Source organism: Mandrillus leucophaeus, unplaced genomic scaffold (genome assembly GCF_000951045.1).
Source record: "Mandrillus leucophaeus isolate KB7577 unplaced genomic scaffold, Mleu.le_1.0 Scaffold1287, whole genome shotgun sequence".
Classification (NCBI taxonomy): Eukaryota; Metazoa; Chordata; class Mammalia; order Primates; family Cercopithecidae; genus Mandrillus; species Mandrillus leucophaeus.
In genome coordinates, this window is record NW_012101240.1 from 139,453 (window position 1) to 148,136 (window position 8,684).

At 38.4% G+C, this 8,684-nt stretch overlaps 1 long non-coding RNA gene across 1 annotated transcript; it reads right to left on the reverse strand.

Annotated features, from left to right (window-relative positions):
• Nucleotides 1-1,009: 1,009 nt before the first annotated feature.
• On the reverse strand, nucleotides 1,010-3,048 carry LOC105533790. Its single transcript, XR_001005172.1, has 3 exons — nucleotides 2,926-3,048; nucleotides 1,252-1,462; nucleotides 1,010-1,159 (listed from the first exon to the last, which is right to left on the reverse strand). It is a non-coding gene; the product is annotated as an uncharacterized LOC105533790 (long non-coding RNA).
• Nucleotides 3,049-8,684: the final 5,636 nt, after the last annotated feature.

Here is an 8,684-nt window from a genome sequence, read left to right on the forward strand (position 1 = left end):
TGGATGGATGCTCTTGGAGAACACTGTGTTAAGTGAAATAAGATAGGAACAGAAATTTCCTACTAACTCCGCATGTTCTCACTCACATAGAGAAGCTAAAAAAGTTGATCTCATAGAAGTAAAAAGTAGAACAGAGGATACTAGAAGCTAAGAAAAGTAGGGGGAAGGGAGGGATAGGGAGAGAATTGTTAAAGGATACAAAATTATAGCTAGATAGAAAGAATAAGTTCTGGTGTTCCACACCACTATAGGATGACTGGGTATGCTATTTACCCTGATCTGATCACTATACATTATACATATCAAAGCACCAATATGTACCCTATGAATTTTGTACAGTAATTTTTTTATTTAAAAAAAAAATAACTTTGAGCAAAGCATCAGAACCCTTAAAAGAGGATATATCTTGTGTTTCTTTTTGTGCAACCTCTACCCACCTACCCATCACCCTTGCCATTATCAATCCAATCTATCTCCAAGTTAGTTTGGTTGACGTAAGTGGCTATTTCCTCTTTTTTTTTTAAACCAATACATTTTATGTGCATTGTTTTGATCTTTAAAACATTAGTGACTATGTGTTATGAAGTGAAAAAGTATTATAACATGAAAAGAGAGCTGTTTGTATTGTCTCAGCCCAGTTTTATTTTGTAAATTTGTATGTATATAGTGTAGTTGTTAAAATCGTTACTCTAAGGTTAGACTGCTTAAGTTCAAATCCCAGCCAATTACCAGCTGTGCAACTTCTTTATGCTTCTGTCTCTTCATATGTAACATGGGGAAAATAGCAACCACCTTATAAGGTTGTTATAAGGATTACATGAGTTACCAGTAATATATGTAAAATGCCTAGACAGCATCTGGCACTAGGTAAGCATTATGTGTTGGCTATGGTGATGATAATGATGATGACGATGATGATGGTGATGATGATGATGATGGATATAATGATGATGGAGATGATAATGATGACAACACAGGAAAATATACCAGAAAGACATATGCCAATATGTTGTGACTTCTTAATATTTTGAAACAAGATTATTTTTATAATAAAAAAAATTAGTAGAGAGATACAGGTTCCAGTCCTGTTTCTGCCACTGCTTTTATCTATAGGCTTGGGCAAATCACTTTTCATCTTTCTGTGTTTCAATTTCCTAACCTGTAAAAGGAGAAAGAAAGGTAGAAGTGCTTACAACAGTGACAGTAATACCATATAATCCTAGAGCCCTTGACATTTTACAAAGCACTTACTTATGCAGTAGCTCATTAGGGAACACACATTAGTATCTCCCATGCTCTCAGCCTCATGTAAAAATCATTTAACCTGATTTGCAAAAACAGCTGACCAGTGTGCTGCAAAACATAAATCTTGACTCTGACCCTAGCCTCCATGTAGTAGAAAGCTTCAAAGGCCTCAATAGCTTATGCATCCCACAATGTTCAACGTGCTGTCTGTAAGATACTGGGAAGAATGAGACAAGAAAAGAATAAAATGAAGGCAATCATATTTATGAAACATCTATAATATAGATCATTATAGTATACACAATCTTTAAAACTCATTGAATCTTCACAACAACCTAAGTGGAAGATTCGTTTCCCATATTTCAGAGATAGCTTTCTCATAAAGGTTTAATATCAGTGCCCAGGATCACACAGCTACTATATGTGATCATATAGGTCACACATATGAGCTACTATGTGTTCATATAGGATTTATATGAAAGTCTAGCTGAACCCAAGCCCAAGTTCATGCTAAAGTTCTATGCCACCTCACTGAAATTTGAGAGTCACTGGGTTTGGGATGTTGGTTATTGTTTTAACTTTACTGCTAAGCCTCAAGCCCACTGAAGAACTCTGCTAGATAAATGGTACCAAGAATGTAATGCCGTAAGGGAAATTATTTTACTACAAACAACTAGCCTATAGATGGCGACAGCTTTCAATCATTTCGGACCCAGACTGGCACTCATCATGAAAGTTTTAATCCAAAAATGTCACGTATGTCAAATGCGCCCTGAAATAGCCAGACCTCCCAAGTCTGTCAGGTAGTGACTGAGACAGCTATTGAGCAATGATAATTCTTGCATACCTACGGTACGGTAGAGAACAAACACTTCTGAAGGATGGTCATTGTTTCATATAACAAATATTGGCAGTGAATAAGCTCATGACCCTTTTTTTTATTCCTTGTTCTTCCTCATTTCTCTTTCACCAACACACTTCTTTGCTCGCCTAACTTGATGAATTATAGCCCCGAGGGCACGTGAGAGTGAAGTCAGCATAATATACATTACTAAAAAGTTCCGAATCAGTCAAATGGAACTTGACTGCCTCTTCAAAGGAAGTAGCATAAAAAGGAAAGAGCAATTAATTTACTGTGTTTGCCTAACTCCATTAAGTTGGAACGCCTGGCCTTGAATAAGAAAAATCATAATTACATGTTAAGATATATCTGTGTTATCTTCATGTCATCTTAATGAATGCTTACTAGATGCCAGGCACAGTGTACTATATATTATTGCACTTGGGTCTCACAATAATCCTATAAGACAGGCACAGTTATTATACCCATATTGAATGAGGAAACTGAGGCACAAAATTTTACATAACTTTCCTAATGTCACAGAGAAAAGACAAATGAAAAATGATAGCATAATGATTCATACTCCAGCAGCCTGACTCCAGTGTCCACTTTTTCTTAAAGCAAGATCCTGATTGCCTAAGGACAATGGTGAGATAGGCAGGTATGCACCCCTAAATAAGAACTTTTTTCTTTAATCATTTTCATAATATCTCCCCATCCATTTAATAATCCTATATTCAGAAGTTCGTGTGATGAAAATGGACAAAAGGATTAGAGTATGCTAAAAAGCAAAGGCCACGGTGATTTTCCATGTGAATTTCAGCAGCAGAGTCACCCACCTGTTGGATCACAGACCATACTTGTATTGGAATTGCCCTGAGCTAACTTATGGTGAATCTATTTAAGGGATTAAGTTTTATTCTTCTTATTACTTGTACTCCAAGTCTGGACCATGAGATATATAGCTGTTAAAAAGGAAAGGGAAAGGGAAAACCATCAGCCTATGGAACAAGGCTGTTCCACTGATTTGTTGCAGAGAATAAAGTTCATAAAGCTTTTAACTCCACAGAGGTTCTTCTCTTTCCATAAAGTTACCCTTCCCAAAGCCAAGGACTGAGAAGGAATGACGACAGGAAAACAGGTTCCTTGTTGTCTCGAGTGGCTTATTGACATCTTTGAGATTTTTCAGACTAAGTGACACCCATTTAGCTGGCTATGCCCTTCATAGCAATAATTTTCTTTGGGTACTTTCTCCCTGTTGAGAGGGAGTGAAGTGGGGTGCGGCAGGGAACATACCATAATATGAGTCTCTCTCTCTCTCTCTCTCTCTCTCTCTCTTTTTCTCTCTCTCTCTCTATCTCTCTCTATCTCTCTCTATCTCTATCTCTATCTCTCTCTCCCTCTCCCCATTTTCACTTTTAGTGCATGTAACATAGGAGTGAGCCTATTCACACAGCTAATTGAAGGTGACTATGTGGTGCAACTAAAAGGCAATGTGGAGAGAATGGCTCATGACAAGGGAGCTAGCAGAGTCCCATCCTGGGCAATTCTCTCGTTTGTTAGAAACATCTGCCAAGAAGGCATGTGATCATCTGAAGAGAGCACAATCCTAGGAGTCAGAAAGTCAGGATCCAAGTGCTACCCATCCTGCAGTTTTAGGCAAGCTCCTTCCCCTGTTGAGACTCCAATTGCCTCCTGTTACAAGACATAAAATCTCATTAGATTGGCAGGAGGAACTAATGAAATCACACACAGGCAGATACATTCTGCAAACTCCAGAGGCCTGTGCCAAATGCTGGCTGTGAGTTTATTTTTCAAAGGTTTGAACTTGCCTCTCACTCTAACCGGGACCTTGTCCTTGATCCTTGAACGTCTTCCCAGGCCCATGAGAGGTAAAAACCTGATATTGCCTTGGGTGTGACCCCAGTCAGTCTGGCTAATAAACATTCCTTCCTGTTTCTCCATAGTGACAAAGGAGGAGGGCAGCAAGGTCCCAGGAGAGTGGCAGGGGCCACACCAAGCGAAGACCTCAGCAGGGGATAGCAAGAGTTTGCTGAAGCTGAGTCAGCCCCCTGGTTTTTTTCCTATTTAAATAATTCACTTGCTAAGGCAAACCAGTCTGAGATGCATGAACCCTCCTCTGCCTCTCCCATGAGCTTCCAAATGAGTTGCTGCTGTTTGTTTTTGTTTTTCCTATTTTCCTTCTCTTTCCTTGGAAACATGATTTCAGGGTTTTCAATTTCACGTTAAGATTCCCCCCACCCACCCTTCATTTAAGTGCCCTGGGAGGAGGGGTTGTCATATCAAAGAAACACTGTGCTGATATTCTTAACTTTGAATATATTTAAATGGCCATGTTAAATAGTTGTTTATATTCCTTAAGCTTCCTTATTGATTTTGCACTCAAGTAGGTTAAATTAAAAATAAACAAAATTTCATAGTATATAATACACTGAGAAGTCTGAGCTCTTTAGAAATTAAGCTCTAAATATGTGAATTTTCTATATCTTAAAAGGTTTATTAAACACTCAAGACTTTTCCAAGTCTTTTGAATGGGAATTTCTTCTGCATATATAAGATGCATAATATTTTTCTTCATAATAAAATATAGCCTTTTGTTCATTATTAGAAGTCATTCCCCTTACATTCTTTTAACACTCCCAGCTTCCATTTGATCTTCCTCCCATATTTATGTGAGGTCAAGTTTAGTTGAGGCCTTTCTTCCATGTTCTGCTTAATCTTCATGTACATCTGTAGTCATAATATTCTTTTTAGCCAAGTTATTCAGGAAGAATGGTTTTACTGTTTGGTTACATCTGGACAGTTATGACATTCCCCAGTTTAAAACTCCCCAGTAACATCTCACTGTCATTAGAATAGTAACCAAATGTCCTTCCATGACCTATAGGACCTTTTATGGCCTCAGCACTGCCTATTTCTCCAATCAGTCTCCCTTTCATCCACTGTAGTCCCACATTGGCTTTGTCTCTGTCCTCCAATGGGCCAAGTTGTCTCAAGTTCTCTGTACTTGCCATTGCTACTTCCTTCATTTTCATCTGACCATCTCCTTCTCATTTAGGTCTCGGGTCGAATGTCACCTCCTCAGAGAGGCTATCCCTGACTCCCACTTCAAGCAGGCTATATCTTCCTTCCTGCTCGATTTACATCCCACTAGTTATAGCACTATCTGAATACTTTTATTTGTTTTCTCATTTACTAGTTTGTATGTACATTATTCTCTGTCAGGTCTGTTATGCGTTGTGAGGGAAAGGCTTTATCTGTTAATTAATGTATCACAGTTTCCAGAACAGCTGTGGCACATAGGACCATTCAGTAAATACTAGTTGAAGAAATAAACCCTGGCTCATCTCTCTACCTACTCAAATGTATATCCATTTGATATACCCCCCCATATCATGGGGAGTCCAGACTGCCTTGTGTCTCATCACACATTGGGTAATCTAGTCCAAATTATCAATTATAAAAGTATCCTCAGATGATTGTCAAAACAGTAGGAAGCTGATCATGTCCAATATTGTTTGATCCAATTTTGGAAAGAGACAAAGAAGTTAAGAGAATGTTGAGCACACACTCTAATTTATTGGGCAGTTCTTTTCAAACTTTTCCAAGACATAACTAATAGCTGAAAATAGTAAATAATCATGCTTAGCCGAAGGGATTTGAACAGGAGCATAAAGTGGTCCCAAGGGCTAAGTATCTTTGAGTTCTCATGATTCACTTATAAAATTCAGATGAATTTTTCATCCTAATTCATTACATATCTCGGTTTTACTTAATAGAAAAGAAAATTTCCCCAAATTATTACAGATAAAAAAAGTCCTCTGACACAATATGCCCTGTTTACCCCCAGAAAACTACCAATAATCCCCAAGTCCATGTGATCCAAGCTGATAATCATGTAGAAATGATTCTGGAAGAACCTTAATGGGAGCACAGGTCCCACCCATGCCTTGCTGGCCCATGTACTTGTTCCCATCTTCACCCAAGAGAGGAAACACTCTGGAACTAGGGCAGCATAAGTGAAGCAGAGTGAAAAGGAATGTGAAGTTTTGAGAAGAAAGAAAAGGCTAAAGTGTTTCTCTTTCTGCATTGCTTTTTTCAGGTTTCTCTTTGGAATCACTTCCCTGCTGTCTTTCTTTCCATTTACTTGGTGATGTAAAAGGTTTAAGTATCCCTTACCTCTGAGAGGGGAGACCCTAGAGTGATCATATATCCCAGTTTTCTCAGAACCACTCTAGTTTATGCATGCGTCCTGGCATAAGTGTTAGTACCCTGTTTTCATTTGTACAAAATATGCTCACTAAGGGACACTTTCCCCACTCTTGCCTTCTTGAAAGAATAAGTAGAACCAAACTAAAGAGGTCATGCACAACATGATGTAAATCTTCTTCAGCCTAACTTTAAGCCACCAAGGAAGAGGAGTCCTTTTGCCTCAGACACAAAAGCATTTGGAGTCCAAACATTGGTACATACTAATGAAGTTTCCTTTGTCTGATATATCTCTACAGTTGGGCATCTATAATCACCATTTGGTGCTCATTGAAGATTGGGGGTTCAGGATTCAGGACATCTTGCAAATATTATAATAACGTTTCTAAGGAAAAGACAGAAGGGGCAACCAGGATGGTAAGCGAGAATTTGGTTAACTGAAAACCATTGGGCTATGAGTTAAAGTATTTTAAAATAAAGTATGATAAATGGAAGTATTTAGTCAGTAATGCAGCATAAATTTAATTGATTAGCTCTTTCAATGACATGGCTCTTGAAAGCAGGAAAGAAAAGACCATTATCTCATGAATTCACACACAAAAAATTGTTTGATAGTAATTATGACAACTATTGCAAGAATAATAATAGACTGACGGTCTTAGCCGCTGCCTCTGAAATTCATCACCAAGTTTTTTCTGAGTCCATGCTTTCTGTGGCTGCTCCCAGCCAGTTACTAAGCACAGCAGATGTACTAAAGCAAGTTCGTTCCTGAAAGATGCAGTATTCTTCCGGCGGGCAGCTTTGCCTTAAATACTCCCAATCAGCTTTGTCAAAACTTTCTTAAAATTGAAATCTTAAGGGTTTTCTTCTTTGCCTTCCTGTCCTTTCTCCTTCATGGGGATGAGTCTTACATAGCAGCCAGACAGTCTGCCCAGACTCCTCTAGGTACCTCTCCATTTTCTCCCACAGGGTTTTCCTCAACGAATCTCTTGCACATCTAATTTCATCTTAGCATCTTTCTCTCAGAGGACCTGAACTAACATAGTGATTCAAGTAGAGATAAATATAAGGGGCAGGAAGAATCAGGACTTTTAATGTCCTGATTCTTTGATCCAAGACCAAGAGGGAGAGTCACAGGTGATTGTAAGAGAAGTTTGACCAGGTATAAGAGGGAACTTTTTGAGAATAACTAGGTCATGACAGAAGTGGTTGTGACAGTGGGAGAGGAGGTTGGAGTAATCAAGGTCTGAAGTTGTTCATTTGCATACTTGATGCTACACAAGTTCCAAAGGCCAATTAGAGAATCTGAAAAGGTTCCATTGTTTTTGGTAACATGTAGAGTTCAGCTGATATATGTGGTTGGATCCTTTTAAAATGACTCAATGTATTTTTATTTGGACTCTATATATAGAGTCCTTTTAAGAGAATTCTATAAATTTTTATTTGGCCCTAGTGGCATGTGGCTTGCAATTTTTACATTTGCTATTACAAGGTCTTGCATAATTAGAAAAAGTAAAATAGAAAGTTGACTATTTGTATCAGATATTGAAATTTTCAGCCAATAGGAACACATTTATTATAAAAGCAGTAACTTACATTTTTATATTCCTTCACCATCTTCAAGTATGTAGAGCTTTGTATCCCCAATGAGTTACAGTAATGTTTGTATAACTGAGTTACACATTGTTTGACATGCTATTACATTTGATCTTACATCTACGTTAAGATCCTGTGAGGCAAGCAGGGCAAAGAGCATTAAAACTCACTTTTGCGAATAATGAAACTGAGGCTTAGGAGAGTTAGCGAATATATGCTAGAGTCCAACCAAGAAACCAGGCTGTAGCAGGCAGAATTTCTAGGAATGACCCCCAAGATTTTATACCCTAGTCTCTGCAGTGTGCGAATGTGATGAGACATCATTGACTCCTGTGATCGACTATGTTATATAGCATAGTTAACCTTTAAGTAAAAGATTATCCAGAAGGATGTAATCTGATCCCATAAACTCTTAAAAACCTCTTCTGCTGGTGGCAGAAGAGAAAAGAAGTTACAGAGCTGTGACTGAAAGGGAAGTCAGAGATTTTCAAAGAATGAGAAGGATTTGATAGGCCATTGCTGGCCTGAAGATGGAGAGGATTATATGGAAGGCTTGGTAAGGAAATAAATTATGCCAGCAGCCTGAGAGTTTAAAACGGACACAAGCTCCAGCTTGGGAGAACTGCAGCTTCCATTGATACTTTGATTTTGACTTGTGAGATTCTAAGCAGAGAGCCCAGCCAAGCCACACAGTGCCTAGATGTCTGACCCACAGGAATTGCAAGATAATAAATGGGCGTGATTTTAAGCCTCTTAAGTTTGTGGTGACTTG